The 21841-nt window shown below is 38.7% G+C and overlaps 1 long non-coding RNA gene across 1 annotated transcript; it reads right to left on the bottom strand.

Moving 5' to 3' along the window:
- Positions 1-9374: 9374 nt before the first annotated feature.
- On the bottom strand, positions 9375-15346 carry LOC132615361 (uncharacterized). Its single transcript, XR_009572665.1, has 2 exons — positions 15140-15346; positions 9375-9628 (listed from the first exon to the last, which is right to left on the bottom strand). It is a non-coding gene; the product is annotated as an uncharacterized LOC132615361 (long non-coding RNA).
- Positions 15347-21841: the final 6495 nt, after the last annotated feature.

Here is a 21841-nt window from a genome sequence, read left to right as displayed (position 1 = left end):
GGCATTCGTCAACCCGAACGACATTACTCGAAACTCGTAGTGACCATATCTTGTCCTGAAGGCAGTCTTGGGAATATCTGTTTCCCTAATTCTCACCTGATGATAACCCGATCTCAGATCTATCTTGGAGAACCATTTAGCGCCCTGTAATTGATCAAACAAATCGTCGATTCTGGGAAGAGGGTATTTATTCTTTATTGTCACCTTGTTCAACTGCCTGTAGTCGATGCACATTCGTAGAGATCCGTCTTTCTTCTTTACGAACAGGACTGGTGCTCCCCACGGTGAAGAACTAGGCCTTATAAACCCCTTCTCAAGTAAATCTTTTAGCTGTGCTTTTAGCTCTTTCAGTTCTGCTGGAGCCATTCGATACGGAGGAGTAGAAATAGGCTCGGTGTTTGGTAATACATCAATGGCGAAATCAATCTCCCTTTCTAGAGGAAGGCCTGGTAACTCGTCGGGAAACACATCTGGGAATTCATTCACTACCGGGACAGACTGGAAAGTTGGCACTTCCGCTTCCGTGTCATGAACCCGAACTAGATGACAAATATAACCTTTGGCTATCATCTTTCTCGCCTTAAGGTAGGAAATAAACCTACCCTTTTGGGAAACTGGATTACCCTTCCACTCAAGTATGGGCTCTCCCGGAAATTGGAATCAAACTACCTTTGTCCGGCAACAAACATTAGCATAGCACGATGCCAACCAGTCCATACCCATAATTACGTCAAAATCTATCATTTCAAGTTCAATCAAATCGGCCCTTGTCTGACTATCACATATACTGACTACACAGTTCTTATATACTTGCCTCGCTATTACAGGATCACCAACCGGAGTGAATACCTCGAAAGGTTTAATTGGCTCAGGTCTCACCCCAACACAATCAGCGATATACAGAGTAATATATGAGAAGGTAGAACCTGGATCAATCAGAGCATATACATCACGGGAAAATATAGTCAAGGTACCTGTAACGACGTCTGGGGAAGACTCAAGGTCCTGTCGCCCAGCTAAGGCATATACACGGGGCTGAACAGCACCTGAAGTGGATGCTCCCCCTCTACCTCTGCCTCTACCTGCTGTAGTCTGAGGAGTCTATGCTGTCGGGCGCACTGAAGAAGACCCCGCTGCTGAACCTGTGGGCTGAGTCCCCGCTCTATCTCTCGCTGAAGGGCAATCTCTCATCATATGACCAACCTGCCCGCAGGCGTAGCAAGCATCTGAACCCTGACGACACTGTCCGGAATGTAATTTGCCACACTGGCTACACCGCGGTACTGGAGGTCTCCTCTGGCTAAAGTCTCCCCTAGACTGCGAATCTGAGGCCCTCGAACTCTGTCCCTGGCCTGACTGAAAAGAACGGTCAAATCTCCTATCCGAGAATCTGGGAGGTGCACTGGTCACGGTCTGACCTGAGTGCCTAGAATGTGTCTGTCTTGGTCCCCCTCGGTATTCACTGCTCTCCCCCATAGATCTAGCCCTCTTACCTTGTCTTCTGTCACCCTCACGATCGCTTATCTGCTGTCGTTGTCGTTCCTCGAGGTTCTGAGCATGGGCCTGTATCCGGTAAATATCCATCCCGTCTTGCAAAGAGGCTGTCAGGTAATCTCTGAACAAGTGTGGTCCCAAACCACTCACAAACCTATAAACTCGGTCTCCCATGTCGGCCACCATAGTCGGAGCATACCGGGCCAATGAGTTGAATTGCATACTATACTCTTGGGCACTCATGCTTCCCTGCTTCAAATTCAAGAACCTGTCCGCTCTAGCTCGGCGGACTTCAGGTGGCAAGTAATGACGAATAAAGGCATCTGCAAACTCTTGCCACACGGGAGGTGGAGCATTCTCTCCTCTAGTTATCACCCAATTCTTATACCATAGCACCGCCACGTCGCGAAGTCTATATGAGGCCAACTCTACGGATTCGGTCTCAGAAGCATGCATAAGTTTCAGCGTCCGCAACATCTCATCGATAAAACCTTATGGGTCCTCATCCGGCTTCGACCCGAAAAATTCTGGAGGGTTTAGAGTAAGGAAATCACGGGCTCTTGTACTAGCCGAACGATCACTTGGGCCAGCATTCTGTCGTTGTGCCTGAGCGGCAACCAACTGTGTCAATAAATGTATGGCCTCGGAAACTTGTTGACCCGAAGCACCCGGTGGAGGAATCGGAGCTGAGGCTCCTCCTTGCTCTTCTGCATTGGGCGCGGCCTCACTTTGCGATTCACTTTCCTCTACCTCCGCCAGAGGCTCCCTTTCTGCCCGCTTCTTCGTCGTAGCTTTGCCTTTCTGGGCAGCTGTAGCTTTTCCTTTCGGCGGCATTTTTCTGAAACCATAACTCACTTTTAGGAATGATATAATCCTAGACATGGCTCTATCGCACAATCTCATGAGAAGAAAGATGGTCATTTTCCTAAATGCCCTGTAGCCTCTTGTTTATTAGTGTGGTGCGCAACACACCATAAACAAGACTCTACTAGACACGGCTCGTAGACACTTCCTAGGGCGAACTGCTCTGATACCACTTCTGTAACGACCCAGCTAGGGGCCGCGACGGATACCCGGAGCTAGTTACCGAGCACCGCTCACTCTACTACTTATCTTGCTCAGTTAATACTCTTTTATCAATTTTACATACCAATTGTAGGAAAATCATATTTAATTAAAACATAAATACTTTATATACATTGCCTCTTGGCCATCAAAATAATATACATACATATGAAAACATCTTGTGAGACCATCTAACCCACACTGCGTATCTACGAGCCTCTACTAACATAATGAATACATAGACGGAACAAGACTCCGTCATGCCCAAAATATGCATATATGAATGTACATCAAGAGAATAGCCATAAGCACCTCCGAACAATGGAGTGCTATCTATCAGCTGACAGCTACTGAGGACCTGGGCCAAGCTCCCCTCCCTGTCTACCTGTGGGCATGAACACAACATCCGAAGAAAGGACGTCAGTACGAATATTGTACCGAGTATGAGAGGCATACATAATGAAAGGAGACATCAATAATATGAGGATAACATCAACATGAGACATCTGGATCTGACTGATACTCATAAATGAAGTAATGCATGCTATCTTACTCATAATCATCATCATAACATGTATGCATCATATGCAAGCTGCCCGTCCATGTCGGAACGGTGTGATAATCAATAATATTAGCCCGCGTCCAGGCCTCCCGCGTCCGGGGTACCATCGCATGCCGCCCCACTAGTGGTGTCTGCCCACGCCCGTAGGTCATGGTGTATCCGTATCGCCGCCCGCCGAAGCGGTGTCTGCCCGGCCAATTTGGCCCGGTGTGAATGCAATCATGACATGCTTAATGTAAATACTCATAGTAATATGTTTATCATGAAATACTTATCTTATCATAATGCGTATATAAGACTCATGATCAACTTTACTCTATCGGGGTGACGTAAGGTCGTGATCCCCCGGTTACATTATGGGACCATTATGGACATTTTGCCTCACCTTGAAAGGACTAGTACATAAGGTGAGTGTAGGCAAATAATAACATCATCATCATTCTAGTGTCATCATATCATATAACTCATCTCATATAGACATTCATAGGAATAAGCTTTTAACTTCTTAGAATGTAAGAACTCATGGACGGAATAGGGATTCAAGCTAAAAAATTCATGCCATTAGAAATAAGGACTAGCCTCACATACCTTGGTCGTTTAGCTAAGATATCTCTCACTTGTTCTCCGTCGATATCACGTCGTTACCTTCATAAGAGAATTCGTATCAACATTAGTAACTGACTATAAGAACGCGTCGCTAATTCTAGGAGAAGTCGGACAACGCTTCCTTCGCTCATACCACTTTTCTCATGTTTTATATTAACTCCCAACATTCATAATATTACTCGCAATATCATAATCGACAATCGTCATTTACGTACATTTGGCAAAATCCACCATTTTCCTCAAATTTTCCCTTATTTCTACTTCTAGCTCATCCTTGCGTTTTCATGCATTAAATGCTTGTTTCATGATATAAACATCATTTATAACGTATTTGTACTCACAATACTTTAACATTCGTAATTCAATTCCACTATCATTCATTTATGTCACTATTCACTCAATAATGACTCATTTCTATGTTCTTCTACATTTCAAGTGTCTAAGCTTTCCAATACTTCAAACAACATGGAAGAATCATGAAACTTACCTTGGATGATGGTTGAACAATCCTTAAGTTGAAATACTTCAATTAGCCAAAACCCTAGTTCCACCTTCTTTGAAATTTCTTCACTTAGATGATCCTTTATTGTGTTCTTACACTTGATTTCATGAATTTGGTGTTGAAAATCTTAGGTTTCCTTGGATTTTCTTGATATTCTTAGAGTTGAAGTGTTGAAGAACACTCTAGGGCCTTCTTGAAGTGTTTGGATGAAAAATGACGTGAAATGGGCTTAAGTTCCCTTTTACTAATTCAAAATCTGGTCTTTAATGAAAATTTGTCGGGATGAACAGTGGTCGTAAATTGCAGTTTACGGACTGTATTGTGGTTTACGGTCCGTCCTCCATAGTCATTTTTAATCATCCCAGAAACAGAAAGTTTGGCTGGTGATTATGGCAATTTACGACTGAGGTTTACGGTCCGTAAACCAGTTTACGGGTCGTCCTCCAAGTCGTGTTTAACCATTTTCACAATTTACAGAAAGTTGAGATTTTTGACAAGCTGGAGTACGATTGCACTATACGGTCCGTATATCACTTTACGGGCCGTATAGTGCCATATACGACCACTGGGCTGAAAAATTTTCCGCGACTTTCTTATTTCCAAAAATTCCTAATTAGTCATTCCCGACTTAACAACACATCATACACTCAAACTCTTCATCATTCCACTCATCATACAAGTACGGAGAAATTTTCGAGGTGTAACACAGACATTGCCACCTGTCATCCCTCAGCCAGCTGTCGATGTGGCGTCAGTTCAAACTTCTGAGGCGGAGACGCCTCGTGATGTTCCCAGCTCCTAGTGCGCCCATGTATGCCTAACCCTCATCCGTGTGCTTAGTTCGATGCATTGGGGACAATGCAAAAATTTTGGTTGGGGGTGGGCTATTTGGTTGATTGTTTTACCTTGTATATATGTGTCTAGGAACCCCTCGGCTTTTCTTTGCCAGTATTCTTTTCCTGAGAGGTTTTATTTCTGTTGAATCTGGCATATTTAGGTTGTTTAATTAAAATAAAGTACTTATCTCTTATATGGTAGTGGTTTTTGAACTTATGGCATGTTTGGCATAGTTAGTTGAAATTTAGGAATTAAAGTGACCCCTCCAATTTCCCTCCAATTTTTTATGCATACTTAGATATTGCTGTTGATTGACATGTATGATTCTTTTTGTGACATTATAAGTATTGGGGTACTGTGTGTAATGAATGTTCACGTAAGAGGTTACATCGACTTAACAAAAGAGATCCTTATGCCATTTTGTGTGTGAGTTGTTAGTTATTGTTCATGTACTGCATTTGTAATCTAGAACTTTTCTTATTAAGCGTGCTCGATTTCTAAGGATAGTTTGGTTGTTGAACTGATCTTAGGCTTTCTTTGGATGATTTTTTGTGAAGTTCTTTGTGAGTGTGAGTGTTTTCTCTTCTTCTTTGTCTTTGTCCCTGTTCTTTTTGTGCATATGTGTTTGGGTACATTCTTTGGTCTATGGGAGGGCATAAAGGTTGAATGTGTAAAAAGGAGTGACCACTCGAAGTGACATTTGTACGTGCATTGATACTTCTGATAATGTGATGTCATAGATTGAAGCGTCGTTGTGAGTCATAGCGAATCTGAGTTATGTGTTATATCTGTGAGTATAAAAGTGAGGTGGTTATGTGTGAGAAACATGTATGCCTGTAGTTAAAAGCCAAAACCGTTGTAGAAATTATTACTTTGTGATATCTAAGCATTAGTCGAGTCATATGTGTTGTGTTACTTGCTTAAGGACAAGCAAAGACTTTAAGTTGACCTGCTTGTGCACTCGGAACTCTCAAAAGATGTTATCTGGACCTAGTGTTGACCGTGGTCAACTCCAATTCTCTTAAAAGTCAAAATTCCAACCAAAGTTCCAAAAGACTCCGAGTTCCTCAAAAACTGAACCGACTACTCAACCAAGTCATACTTGATTGTCCCAAGTGCATTTGTGTTTTGATGATTGTCAAACTGATTCATCACCAGATAGAGACCTGGTCTGTGATCTGCTATCTGTGCACATTGCACGGTAAGCAGAGATAGCTGTAAAGCCAAGCTACTCATTGCACAAGTACAACAGTTGAGCTGGCCCATGCTTTTGGTTAAAATTGAAGAGTGGTCTCTTCTCACCCCATATGCTCCCCCTATATATACAATATGATGGCAACATATTTGGTAGACTTGAAATACCTAATCAAATTGTGCAAAATCAGCCGATGCAAGTTTCTCAAGATCTCTCAAGAACAAAGCCATCTATAGGCTGAAGAACTTGATCCAGACATAAGATATTGTCTATGTTCTTTAGGTTGTTGTATGCATTTTTTTCGTTTGTGCTTTAAATTGTAAACCTACTCTTCTCTTATAAGAAGTTGTTGTAGGTATTTCAAATTCTTAGTAGTTGTTAAGCAGTTTACCTTTCAATCTATTAAGTGGTACCCTTAGCTAGTGTGTAGTCTTAGGTGTAATAGTTGGGTTTGGCTAGAGGTAGTCAACCTTAGTGTCCTTGGCTAGAGTCAGTCAGATGGTGGTGTTTGCAATCAGTGTATTGTAAAAGTTGCGGGACTACGGGAGTTAGTTCCTAGGTTGCTACTACTGTAAGAGTTGAGGGATTATGGGAGTTAGTTCCTAGCTTACAATAGGTTGTAATCTAAAGTTGCTCGTGTAATGGAGTTGAAATCCTACTGGGGTAGGTCGTGATTTTTAATCCCTTAAGCAAGGATTTTTTCACGGTAAAAAAAATACCTTCTTTACTTACTGCATTGCAAAAGGGAACTATTACACAACTAGGTCCCTAATATACTGTTTGGTGGACGCATTGCCTATATCAATACTCGATATCCCGGACCTAATGAAATTGATGAAACTTCCAAAAAGACTCATTTGCCCCCAATGTTGACTATGGTCAACCCATTCCTTAAGGATTTCCAAAAACTCCTTTTCTAACCAAAACTCACCAAAAAGCCTAGGGAATTGCACCACTCATCTTCGCAAGTCAAATATACCATAAAGAAACTGGTAGGAAGGGTCATTTAAGGTAAAATAGGCTAAACAATCAAAACAACCTAACGGATTGTTACATCATCCACCACTTGAAAACATGTTGTCCTCAAACATAAAAGAGAAAGGAAATACCTGAATCGCCAAAAACCTTGGGATATCTACTTCGCATGTCCGACTCAGTATCCCAAGTAGCCTCCTCGACTAGACGATGCCTCCATTGAACCTTTACCGAAGCAATCTCCTTGGACCTCAACTTCTGGATCTGTCTATGTAAAATAGCAACTGGCTCTTCCTCAAAAGTCAAGTTCTAATCACTCAACACTTAATCCCATTAAATCACATGAGAACCATCCAAATGATACTTCTTGAGCATAGAAATATGGAACATGGGAAGAACACCTGACAAACTAGGAGGCAGAGCCTACTCATAGGCTACTTCACCAATATGCTGAACAATCTCAAAAGGACCAAAGTACCTGGGGCTCAACTTGCCCTTCTTCCCAAGCCTCATCACACCTTTCATGGGTGAAACCTTCAGCAAAACCCGCTCACTAACTATGAACTCCAAGTCGCCAACCTTCCGATTAGCATAAATCTTTTGCTTACTCTGAGCTATGAGAAGTCTCTCCTAAATCAACTTGACCTTGCCCAATGAATCCCGCAACAAGTCTGTACCCCAAGGCCTAACCTCAAATGCAGCAAACCAACTAACCGGGGAACGACACCTCTTACTATATAATGATTCGAATGGTGCCATCTCGATCCTCGAATGGTAACTATTGTTATAAGAAAATTCCACCAGAGACAAGTACGGATCCCAATGACTACCAAAATCAAACACACAGGCCTGCAAAATATCCTCAAGGACCTGAATAGGACGCTCGAACTAACCCTCAGTCTAAGGGTGAAATGTTATACTAAGCTCTGTAACTGTTCGCATTTCGCAGGCGGGGTTAACGCTCGAAAAGCTACTAAGAACTTGTTGGTGCTCTTTCAGAATTGTTTTGAAAAAGTGTCACTACCTAATTTTTTAGGAAATTAGGAAAACTGGTAGTGAAGGGTTTATTTAAACACCATGAAAAATCCTTCGTAATCCAAAGTTCTAGGTAAGGGTTCTGGTGATTCCCTAAGAAAAGTATTAGGCATCCTAGTATTAAGGATCCTTACTATACAGTTGACCTTCAAATTCCAATGTGTGGCTGTCTGCTTAAACTGCTTATTTAGTATTCAATATCCTGCATTTTATAAATGACTGTCATTATTGTCATTTTTTTTCCAGAAAATTGAATGCATTCCCCTTATATATAGGGTACTTTAGGCTCGAATTTATAATATCAGGGTAATAATAGGCTCCTTTATATATGGATAGTGTATTTTATCGTGTAAAGTATAAAAAAATGTTTTGGCTGTTGAAAATGTATATGCATGTATAAGTGTATATATATATATCCATGTTTTAATTACACACTTTGTTTCGGGTCAATCCATATGATACGTTAGAAAGTCCTTTTTTAAACTTCGTATTTACAAACATTATTTCACTCATTTTGAATATATCCAATTTCATAAAAAAGGTGGTTTAATTTTACTCTTATAAGTTCGTGTACATATATGTGAACATGACTGTTTGTCTGATAATTGGGCTTAAGCCCAAAACCATCTTTCTTTCTCCTTTTAAAAATAGGGCCGTGGCCCAAAGTAGTGTAAATTTTAAGTGGGTTTTGCCTCCCAAAATCTTTGGTTTCACTACTGGGCTTGGCCCAAAATCAATTCACTCCTATTCAATTGGTGTCCAAAACTGGTGTTCACTTCGTAAATACAACTATTCTGTTGCAAAGCTGAGCTGATTTGCTTAGAGAAATGACATAATATTTGTGGATTTTGAAACCTTTTATATCCATTTTGAACTTGTATCAAAACTGTTTTATTTTGTTGTTCATTTAAGCTTCGAAAATCCATACACTAAATCTGGGTTTGCAAAATCATTGCCATTTCCTATCCGAGCTTTGCATAAAATCGTTAGCTCAACCATTTTTATCGCATTTGAGAACCATTGTGTTTTGGCGGATTTTGAAAAATCACTTGGGGACCTAAAGTCATCTAACGGCATAAGCACCGTTATCCTAAGATGTCTAGTTCATAACATAAGGATTCCACTATAATGCAAGTTTTTACAAGTACAATGAATACAATACAGATTTTAATAAAAATAAAAAAAGGAAGAGTTAGGCTAGGGGCGTACCAAGCCCCTAGTTGGCCATTTTCACCCATGGCTGGGCCTTCAATTCGTTTTCTCCGATATGGATTCCTTTTTTCATTTGGACTTGTCCGTTAATATTGAAAGAATTGGTCTGTTGGGCCTCAGCCCAACATACTTGGTTTGACCAGGCCTAAATGGCCAATGCAGTGAAAGAGGAGAAAAAAAAAACCCTGGTTAGATTCAATTGACTGATCTTATCACACATATATAAAGGAAGCATATATATATATATATATATATATACACATTATGCCAAATCATACAGCCCACAGTTTGCGTTTAAAAGGGAAAATTTACCCGGGCCATATCCTATTTCCTTTGCTTCCTATTTCTAATTAGGCCTGATCTATAATCTTTTCTTAAGATTTTGAAATGGGCTGAGCCCAATTGCTTGTTGAGTTAAATTGGCCCAGGACTAAGGCCCAAGGCATTCACAAAAACGCAACTGTCCTCCTCTAATGTTTTACTGGTGTGTCTATGGTATGTGTATGTTAAGTGTATATCCTATGTATACTTCTTCCTTTCTCAATGACTTAATCTGCCTTTTATGTTTAATCTAGCTTTAAACGTGTTTTGAACCAATAGTCCTACTAACAGTCTAAACAACTATCTCAAATTTTACAAGTAATGATACTCTTCCCACACAAAGGCAAATTCAAGTTCAAGCTAGTTTATTCAACACTAGGCAGATGGGCTACTCACACAAATTCAGTAAGTCCTTAAGCATTAACAGTTAGCACAACAGCACACAGGGAAATTTAATTGAGCATGTTAACTACTTCATAATGAGAATAGGGAAGCCAAATTCCTTGTGGGAATCAAACTCAAAGAAGACACAAAGGGGTCATGGAGAAGAGTTTGCCATGTTAACAACAAACAGGAAATCAAGTATAAAACCTATGATTTGAATAAGGAGGCACAACACAAGGCAGAACAACGTTCAAATAAGCTGTAGACACTCAAGGTAGCACAAGAATTTCCTTCAAGTCCCAGTCAAATTGGTGTAAGCAAATGCAAAGGGATACAGGCTACATATGCACCCAGCCTTAAGCCAAATGAGAAAGAGGAAAAAGACTACCATGATATCCAGTTCCGGCAACACTTGAGAAGAGAGATAGCACAAAATGCACATAGGTCAACTGGCTTAGATTCAATGCTTTTCCTTTTTTAAGTAGAAAGGGCTACTGTTTAGGCTTTAATTTAGTCAACTCCTTTCCCTTTTCTGAGAATTAGTGTTCTTAAGTTGATGGTCCCTTTCTCTAACTATGCTAGCCATTCTTGATCACTTGGTAGATTCATTCTCTTGCAATCTCTGGTTTTAATGATAAGAATAAAGGACCAAATAGCATGTAGTCAGCAAACACACATCCCATGGACCTAAGGGCATGCCATGGCACCTCTTATTTTGGGGGGAAAGATACCATGAATCAAGTCGTACTTGGTTCTTCTCCATCCCCCATTCTAAGGTCCCTTTAAAAGGCTTCCCTAGGTCATGTGATTCAGAGTTCACATATACACACATTAAGACCTTCTCCCCTTATTATTTAACCAAATCAGGCACTAACAACAGAGACAACTATCATTTTACAGGTTAATTTAACTTAGGATACTGATCATGACAAGACTCTGACCCTATTCTTTACTTCTGCTTTAAAACAAACATGGCGTCCTAAGACTTTCCCAGATAATGTTAAGTTTTTTCTTAACCAATATAGAGCCCTTATGAGTCCTATATCCATAGGAATGAAGCGTAGGAGGGAAAAATGACCTCAGGGTCCTGAAAGAGAAGCAGGACAGGGTGAAGGGTCATCACTTCCCCAACCCTTTCCTGAATCTTACTTCCAGTAAAAAGGGAGCAAAAGTTCCATTGGTCATCACTTCCAACTCATGCCTAAGCTCACCTTTTACTCTCCTGAGACACCCTTAACCCCTTCACCACATCCTCATGCCTTAGTGATAACCACTAGAGACTCTATAGTTAAGATTAACCTAACACATATCCTTAAGTTGAACCCTAGTTAAATACCTAGTTGATACTGACCTAAATGAGCTGTTCCTATTAGGGGTGTTCATGGTTCGGTTTGGGTCGGTTATTGGTTAAAATCATAACCAAACCAATTTAGTCGGTTTTTAAATGTCTAAAACCATAACCAAACCAAGTAAAATAATAACCACCGGTTTGGTTATTGTCGGTTTGGTTCGGTTTGGTTCGGTTTTTTCGGGTTATGACTAGCCGTGATAATTCAAATATTCTCTCTTTACATTCTTCAAATTTCTTATGAAACTCTTTTTTCCTCATAGCCCACAAGGATGAACTTTGCTGCATATTGAGGGAAAGACACGCTGTTGGCAAATCAGGTGGACCAAACTTGCAACGTAGTTTAGATTTAAAAAGAACAAGTCAAACAGAGGTTTCAAAATACAAACAACCCTTATGCTTACGACTTATTAGAGTTGGACTTGGATTGTTGGACATATTCTTTTAAGACATGGGCCTTATAAATAAGTAGACCAAAATTAAATTAATAATTAAAAGGTATAAAATATCTTTAATTATTTATGAAAAGCTAATATTATACATATAAATAATTATAAATTTTATGTATATAATTATCGGTTTGGTTCGGTTATTTATTCGGTTATTTTTTACTATAACGATAATCAAACCAAATATTATCGGTTTTTCAAATTTAAAACCAAACCAAACCAAACTAAACCAAATGTCGGTTATTTTATTCGGTTTGGTTAAATTTTCGGTTTGGTTTTGGTTTTAACCAAAACTGTGAACAGCCCTAGTTCCTATCAAATGAGCCCGGGATTTTAATCACTGAAGCTATTTTTGAATCTCTCTCATCAGGACCAGAGATAAAGAATAAAGGGCAGACCATATAGACATGCAGATTAAGACATACCTTTTAAGATAAAGCAAAAGATAAAACCATAACGAGCATATCATTTCTGAATACCTAATCATTTTCACCTTTTTGAGCATGCAGTATCACTTTCTTATTGATACCAGCTTTCAAAATAACCATGATTAGTTTGTGCTAACTATCAGTTTGAATAACCTTAGTCAAAAGAAAGAGTCAAAATCATACACAAGGATGGGAAAAAAGGATAATGCATGAAGGGGTCAGAGGGTTTCCTACTTATCCATTCCTTTCTCTTCTTCATGTTTCAGATTTCAAATTGCTTATAAGAGGGAAAATGTCTATCTTTTAGGGATTACAAAGAATTAATTTCACACATCATCCAGTTCAAACAGTCTTGATGATAAGCAGGCCAAGTGAAGTGTTTCTTAACTCTTCTAGTTTTTCTTTCCAGGTTATTTAGACCAGATTTTACAATACAAGTGCAGAGGTTTACCTTCAGCCATTGATTCATATCATTATCAACGACCTCTGCCTATATCACATTCTTTTACTTAAGTTTGTGATAGCAAACCATTCCACAATCATATCTAGGTCATTTCAAGCACACATTTAGACATATTTAGCCAAAAGAAAACTCCAGTCATACTTAGCCAGATTTAAACTAAGCCAAACATTCTTTACACATGTTTTAAAAGAAAAGAACAGGTTTTGAATTTTATTCAAATGCACTTACATTTACCAAACCCTTTTTTGGCATATCCAATCAGATTATCCGGCACAATTAAAAGGAAAACATGCAATCACAGAGAGGTTTCCTGGTATTAACAAGTATTCAAATTATCTTTCGGGGGATGTCATGCAAGTCTTATTTTGAATAGACAGAATGACAACCAAGGAAATTTCCTAAGGTCCTATGGTTAGTCAGGGATGAAACCACATATACAGCATGCTATCCTACTTAAAGGCTTGTTAGAATTCTCCCCCCCCCCCCCCCCCCCTTTCCCATTCTAAAATGATCCATGCACAACAGGACATGGTAAGGTCAAGCAAGGTATCTTGACAACCTTAGAGCCCAGACTACCCCCTTTTAGTTCATTCATTTCTCTATGGTAGCTGTGTATTTCTCTTTTGAACGTGGACACTTCGTAGTCAAGACACCCTATTAATTTAGGCTTGATCATCTGAGATAAGAACCACTTTGCTTTTCCATTCTTAACTCACAGGGTCCTACCGGGACACTTTGCTTATTTCATTCTTAGTGCATGCTAGTTAGATTATGCCACAACCACACTTAGAGCCTGTTTGGATGGGCTTATGCCTATAAGCTGTTTGCAGCTTATAAGCTAAAAAAAATAAGTTGGGGTAGTCTAACTTATTTTTTTGGGCTTATAAGCTGCTTTAGATAAGCTAAGTCAAATGGGCCCAATTATTTTTTTGAGCTTATTTTAAGCACAAAATGACTTTAAGCTGGCCAGCCAAACACTCAAAAAAGCTGAAAACACCTTATAAGCAACTTATAAGCCAATCCAAACGGGCTCTTATACCATTCTCAGAGAACCTAAGCAGAATTAAGCACACTTATGCACAAGTCCAGCCTATTCAGACTCCCTCAGATGCTTAGATCATGTTTTACAATACTCAGTTAGGCTTGCACACATCTAGAAGTAGTCAAACCTCATTTATATGACTTCTAATGCCTTGATCACATTTAAAGACCTGTATGAGCATGTTGACCCACTAGACCTTGTTTAGAACAACTATGACTCTTTACTTAGCCTGATCAGGACCTATGCAACTAGTTATAACATAAGCAAACATATTTGACTCAGAAAAAAAGTGCAAGATTTCAGGATGGCATGCTACAATCAACTTAAGGTAATCATCATCATTTATTGATAGTCTTGCATATTCAAATAGGATCAAGCAATGTTATTGTAGAATTGTTCAAGTCATTTGTGTCAAAAAACTTATACCATCATACTAAAAGATAAACAGTTAAGCAGAGATCCAAGCATCATTCATAAACATCCAAGTCTATAGTATCCTTACTAGTAAAGCACCATCAGAAATTTTGTTCAAACATACATATACAGTCCATTGGTTCCTATGAATCAGCTAAATGATTATAACAAGATTAGGCATATGATTTAACTCAAATATAAAGTTTAGGGATACCCAGTTAAAACTCATAACAAGTCTAACCATATGCTAAATTACTCTATCCCTAATTAAGCTAAGAACACTTGATAGAAAAGATATTATCATAAAACAAACTGGAAAATAACTAAAGATAAGCAGCAAGATTAAAGTGTTGCCTTTTTTTGGCGCAGCCGTGAATCAAGAATGAATTTGAAGCCTTTTGCTTCCCATCCCAAACTCAACCACACCAACACACAAAAAGAAAAAGTAAGTTTTGGAACTAAAGACATAAACATAAAAAAGAGTTTAAACCTAATTTTTTTTTACTAACCAGAATTTAAACCTTGAGTTTTAGACTTAGTATACAAGCTTGCTGTTCTCTCCTTTTTTTTGTTTTTTTGAGTGTGAGGGTTGGGGTTCTATAAAATAGAACCCCAAAATTGGTCCCAAAATTTAGAGATACTGATGTGGGACTTGTGTTTTTTCACAAGTTTTCACTTGTCTTACCAAATGAACGAATAGGATGAGAAGGGGTTACAATCAATGGCTCGATTTGAGCCGGATTCACCCCAATCCACTTGTAATACAACAAAATAAAGGATAAATATAAACAGAAGGGTAGGTAGTACCTCTTAGGCGTGTTTGGGTGGTTTTTCTTGGTAGAGGACTGTGAACAAGGACAAAGCCATAAATGCTTCGTCCTTTTCTGCCATGTTGACGCCTTACTCATGCACTCCTCTACAGTCCTGCCTAAACGGTGATGGGATAGGAAAGAGAAAAGAAAAAGGGAGAGAATGGGGTGGCGGCGCTAAGGTTCTATACCCTAGCCGCGGATGGCAAAGACCCCATTTGGGGTCTGATTTTCGTGATGAGGTAGTATATATATTTAATGGGTTGGGCCGGGTCAAGTCTGTTGTGGACTGGGCTCGGCCAGCCACAAAAGAAATGAAAATGAGCCTTTTCACATACACAAACACACACAAAATGTATATATATGTGTGCATACATGTGTATATATGTGTACAAAGGGCAAAATGGGCAGCCCAACAAATAGGCAAAAATTAAAATATCAATTATTATCCATGGTATTTTAATTAAAAACAAAATTAGGACATAATTAAACAGTTAATACCATTAACAAGCTGACTTGACAATAATGACCTTAGTCAATTTGAGCCAAATGAATTTGGCTAAACGGCCATTAAAAGGCTAATTTTGCAAAAACGAGCCCAATTGCTTTAAACCATGAATTGGCTAACTCAATCGTGGCCATAATATAAACAATTAGATAATAAAAACTCAAATTTGCAATAATTCCCCTCTCATTGAATCATTATCCTAATTAAATACTAGAAAAAAATTATGATTAATTATGGAAAAGTATGCAAATATACAAAATTAAAGATTGAGGGACAAAATGGTCAATTCTTTTAATTAATCAAATTCCTTGGATTCAAAGGGAATAATATATTTGCTAATTTGATTTTTGAAAATTTAAATTAAATAAATGATTATTTTGAAATTGCTTTTCTTTGATTAAATCCAACAAGTATCTCATAAATGTCACAAAATATACCAATAAATTTCCAGATGATTTATAATATTACATAAATTATTTCACCAGTTGAAAGGGGGTGAATATTGACCGAAATAATTTTATAAAAATCATTTTGACCCTTTTAAATGCATGATTTACTTTGTTTGCCATTCAAGGACTCTGAGTAGTTAAAATAAATTGTGAGAGGTCAAAAATTAGGTGTCAGCAACTACCCCTTCGGTGTTTGGGGATGGTGGGACCATACCTGAGCAACAAAATTTGACTAATCCTAATTTTTTACTGACCCGACTCGCTCTACTCTCGTTTTTGTGCAGTTTTCAAATATGTGGCCGGACCCCGATTTCTGGGTTTCCTATATATCTCGGGCTGTAAGAGAATTCAGGCCACTTGTAGTTTGACTCAACTAAGGACTTTAAGTGATTTGGCAGGAAAGTCCTGAGATTTCTTAGAACGGCTGGTAGAGTGTGACTGGCTCTCTGGTCTTAAGTCCTCCTACATATCCCTGGTCTCTGGGAATCAGGTCACATGTACTTCAACTCGCTGGAGAAGAATATGCCCCTTATGTAGGAATACCTTCGAATTTCCCGATGTGTATCCGACCGATCGCAATTTTTAGTAAAGAAAAATAAATAACAAACAAAATTATGGCTGAGTCTGAGATTGGATGGCTTCCAAATCCTGGCCGGAGAGCTTGATTCTCATGGGCACCTTATCTGACCGGCTGCGTAAGAAAAAGTTCCTCGTTTGCTCCGCAATTTGCCTAGATCTGGTTCCGCAAACCGGCTCCTCTCTAGCGGTCATGTACCAGTTTCCTGAATTTGACAACATTGCAGATATTCTTCATGGTATTTGGATGAATGGCCCTTTTGGCTATTTGAGTGAATGTCTTTTTTTGTTGTTTGAATGAATGAATAACCCTTTTGGCTGTTTGAATGGATCTTGGACCTTTTGGCTGTTTGAATGAATAAATGGCCCTTTTGGATATTTGAATGAATGAATAGCCCTTTGGCAATTTAAATGCATAAATGGACCTTTTGGCATGCAAATGATAAATATGGCCTTTGCGACTGGAAAATCTTTCTTTCGTTCATTGTATTAGCTACGACCCTCATGATCAGATATGCCCCTTTATTTTTGTCATGACCTTTTTGGTCGAATGCGTCTTTATGCTCATCCATTGTGACCCTTTTGGCATGATATGTCTTTATTGCTCGTTCTTTGTATGGCCCTTTTGGTCGGACATGTCTTGATCGTTCGTTCTTTGTATGACCCTTTTGGTCAGATATGTCTTTATCATTCGTTCTTTGCATGACCGTTTTGGTCGAATACGTCTTTATCATCCGTTCTTTGTATGACCCTTTTGGTCGAATATGTCTTTATCATTCATTCCTTGTATGATCCTTTTGGTCGTTTGACGTCTGGTTGAATTTGTCCTTCGTCTTTGTAGCGGGTAAGCCGGCTGATGACCTACTTGCCTTCAGATTTAAAAACCTATATCCATAGAAAAATTGTTAGTTTCCTAAGAGGACGATCAGCATCGTTGTTCTCCTGTCTGGTGTCTTCTCTTGATGCCCTTTCGAATCCTCTTGGGGCTTGGTATATCGAGAGATGGTTTTTAGAGCGAACTTTTACTAATTTTGAAAAATCTAAAAGTAAAGTTATAAAATGCGAGTTGTTTTCTTTGAAAATCTTTGTTTTTTTTTTAACATCATGACATGTCTTTTTTGAATGAGGTCTTCCGATCTCCTAGGAGGTCCCGTTGTTGAGCCCCAGACTGGGGACTTTTTGAGATCCTTCTAAAAAATTCTGCCCCAATTTCAGGTCTTGCTCTGATTAACCCTTGTATCGTCTCGTCATATAGGAATTTTGAGGTCTTCTAAAATTTTTTGCCCCAGTGTATGGTTTGGGTTCGTCATCTCCTTTGTTGGTTGCTTCCGATGGGAATTTTTGAGGTTTCCTCAAAAATTCTGCCCCGGTGTAGGGCCGATGTTGGCTGACTCTTGTATTGATATTTGTTGTCACGACCTAAGCCGATGAGTCATGATGAGTGCCTGACCACTATCGACCAAGCACCCCTATACTTGTACCTGAAGCTCACTGGCACATAGGGTGGCCCATACATAACTGATGACTGAATCATGCTGACTTAGACGAAAACAATACCATAAGATATGCATCAAAATCATCAAATGTCAGTGCATGCGTATGTGTATTTATATATACATACATATATATATATATATATATATATATATATATATATATATATATATATATATATACTGAAGATAACAATGCAAGCCGACTAGGCTGCCACATATGCTGTACAACAAAAGAATAAGAGTCGACAAGGCTACATCAAGTGTTAACTAAGTATAACTGTCTAAAGACCTCTAACGGAATAAAAAACTGTAGAAAGGACGGGACAGGGCCCTGCTATACCCATATATACATATACATCTCAAAATGGCATACTAAAGTGGACTGCAACTCCGGATCAAGTGGAGCGCGCTGACTATAGCTGAATGGAGGTCCTACTGTGCTGGACGGTCTATCTATCTACCTGTACCTGCGGGCTTGAACACAGCCCCCCTAAGCAATAGGGGAGTCAGTACAGATAATGTACCGAGTATGTAAGCCATAAGAGTAACATATACATAAGAATCATAAAGGAAATCTGAACTCATAAGCTACATTGACTGTCTGAATGCACCTGTATGACTGAATATCTGAACATATCTGTATAACTCTGCTTAACTTAAGATGCCTCTGAGGGCGTATGATATGCATAGGTTATAATATAACTGATAGTGCTGAGGAACGAACGGCCCGATCCATGTCCTATATAGTAGTGCCGAGGAACGTACGACCTGATCCATATATCATATAATAGTGCTGAGGAACGTACGGCCCAATCCATACATCATCATCATAGTGCACCAGCTGATCAGGTGGTAATGCGTATATAACGCGTATCCCTTCTCCCATACCTCATATACATATAATACGTGTATATAACGCCTTCTGGTCACGGGTCAATGTGCATACATATATATATATATATATATATATATATATATATATATATATATATATATGAATATATGAATGCAATGCATGAGTATAAGCTAACATTATCACTACACGAAATCTCAGGACCCATGAACAGAAGGACAATCATAACAAGGGGTATATGATCATCAAAGGCTGAGGTATTCCTAGTGCTTCTAATAATAGGGTAATATGGAACCTCAGTTACACGTTTGTTCGCTCATGTCATAAGATCATGCCAAAATGAAAGAAAGGATAGCCTTAGCATACCTTGATATGTATCTTATCGTCCAACTTCTACTTCTTGAACTCGTAAGTCTACAATCAAGAAAACATAGGCCATAATTAGACTATTTACCTCACTTACTAACCATTTTAAGTACAAAAAGAGCTTAACGAATTGCAGACAACATTTCCCTTGTAAACTTAGCAATCCTTCAACTTCCAATTCAATCCAACATCAACCACAATATCAACAACAAAAATATCAACACTTACATATCAAGATATAACCAAGTCTATTCCAAATCCTCTCTCAAACAACCCTTAGTTTCACTTTCACCCTTATTTAACTTACCACCTCCATAATTATATTCCCCTTGCCTAAAACCGCTAAAATTCTTGATAATAACTCAAACACAAAGGTAAGAATCATATACATATCTTGAAGGAACTAGCATACAAAGAATCACACTCTAACTCCAATTCCCAAGCTCACCTTCAAAGAAACCCTAGGAACAACCTTTTTCTTCCCTAGCTCGGCTTTACGGGGCTCGGATCTTGCTAAATCTTCACTAATGTGATGGAAAATGATAAGAGGAGATATTTAACGGTTTTCTACGATTTGGGGAATAAAATAATGCGAATAAAACTGTTACACCCCGTATCTTCGAAGAGCACTTATCAAATTTGAAACATAAGTACGTTGAGTTAGGGTTAAGTAAAACCACTTTGGAATATAAAGAGCAAGCATTATTAAGTATATTTAATGAGTGAAGGATGTATATAAGGTATACTGGAAGGTTTTATAAGGAAATGAGTGGAGGAAATGGAGTAGTACGACTTCGGAGAAAGGATGGGTAATGTTTTGTGTGAAAATTTTGGTCCAACTTGGGGGACGAATATACCTTAGCATATGAAGTGTTTTAAGGTGAAACAAAAGCCTAAGATGAATTTCGTGGAGTCTAGTTTCCAACTCAACAAACCGCTTGTCAATAGGACATCAGAATAGAGAATTATGGACGTTACAAGTTCAGCTGACAGAGCAGAAACACGTGCTACAGTACTGCTATAGTAACCGACTTGCTATAGTACTGCTACAGTGACCCGACCCGAATTTTACCCTTATAAAAAGGGTAAGAACCCCCCTTTTCACCAGATTTAGCACAGAAATTTCCAGAAAATGAAGAGAGAGAGAGAGAGTGGAAAACAAAAGTGTGCAATTTTTAAGTCGCGGAGTAGTGGTTTAGGTCTGGGAAACGCATGGTTGTGATTCTATTATTGTTTTGCGGGAGATTTTAGCGTGGATATTGAGGATATTGCTGTCTTTACAAGAAAAAAGGTATGGATCTTTCTCCTTTGGTATTATTTAAGGCTACCGAGATAAAGTCGCTAAACAATCGTGTAGTAAGTTTGTTAGTTATGGAAGTTGGAAAACAGCGTGTGGGCTGTTTTATGGTACATATTGGTGTTGGAAATGATGTTATTGATGTTGGTATTTTTGTTGTTGTTGTTGGTTGTTGGATTGTGATTTCGGGCTAGGCATATAAACAAGGGAGGTGCTGCCCGAATTTCGGCAGATTCTAAACGAAATTAAATTGAAGGCTTAAGATGAGTGTATGACATTGAGCCTAATAATAGTATGAATAGTTTATATGTAGATTTACGAGCTTGGAAGGATAAACTTTGAACGACTAAGGCGACCGAAAGGTATGTTAAGGCTTGTCCCTTTCTTTCAAAGGCATGACTCCTATATTGTGATACCATAAATGTTTCCATAATATCCCTAGTGTCAAAGTTGGAAGTCCTTGACTCAAAGGCATGGCTCCTTTTTCTAATAATCCATACATGTTTTCTAAATGCCCGTATTTTCCAAACCAAAGGTTTATGATTATGTGAACTCTTATGATAACAACGATGAGCATGTTTTCCCATGATGACAATGATGCCAAAGAGGAGAATATTTCTACGATGACTATGATGAGAATGATTTCATGTTTAAAGGTTCCAAGTTATGGTTTCAATGACATTATAAGAATGTTGAGCTATTTCTTGATTTCTCAATTTTATTCATGGATGATGACTATTTTTAAAGATTCCAAAGTATATGAATTGATGCCTTATGAGATTTATGATCTTATTCTATGTTCTCTTAATGCTATTCTTCATTGATAGTCTCACCTTATAATAATTGTTCCTTCAAGGTGAGATAAAGTGATGATGATTATTCCATAATATAATCGGAGGTTACCGACCTTACGTCACTCCGATAGAGACATAACTTTCCTTGGGCTCTCCTGCATACTGCTTATATGATATATGTATATGATACATGAACATGATATATGTACATGATACATAAACATGATACATGTATATGAATATGGGAAAGAGGGCCAGAGCGCTATAGACGCGTATCCACCTGATCAGTTGGTATTATATGACATGATATCATCCCGGACGCGGGATGCCCGGACGCGAGACATATGTGGCTAAATGGATC

This window comes from Lycium barbarum, chromosome 10 (genome assembly GCF_019175385.1).
Source record: "Lycium barbarum isolate Lr01 chromosome 10, ASM1917538v2, whole genome shotgun sequence".
Lineage (NCBI taxonomy): Eukaryota > Viridiplantae > Streptophyta > Magnoliopsida > Solanales > Solanaceae > Lycium > Lycium barbarum.
This window is presented reverse-complemented; position numbering and strand designations above follow the sequence as displayed.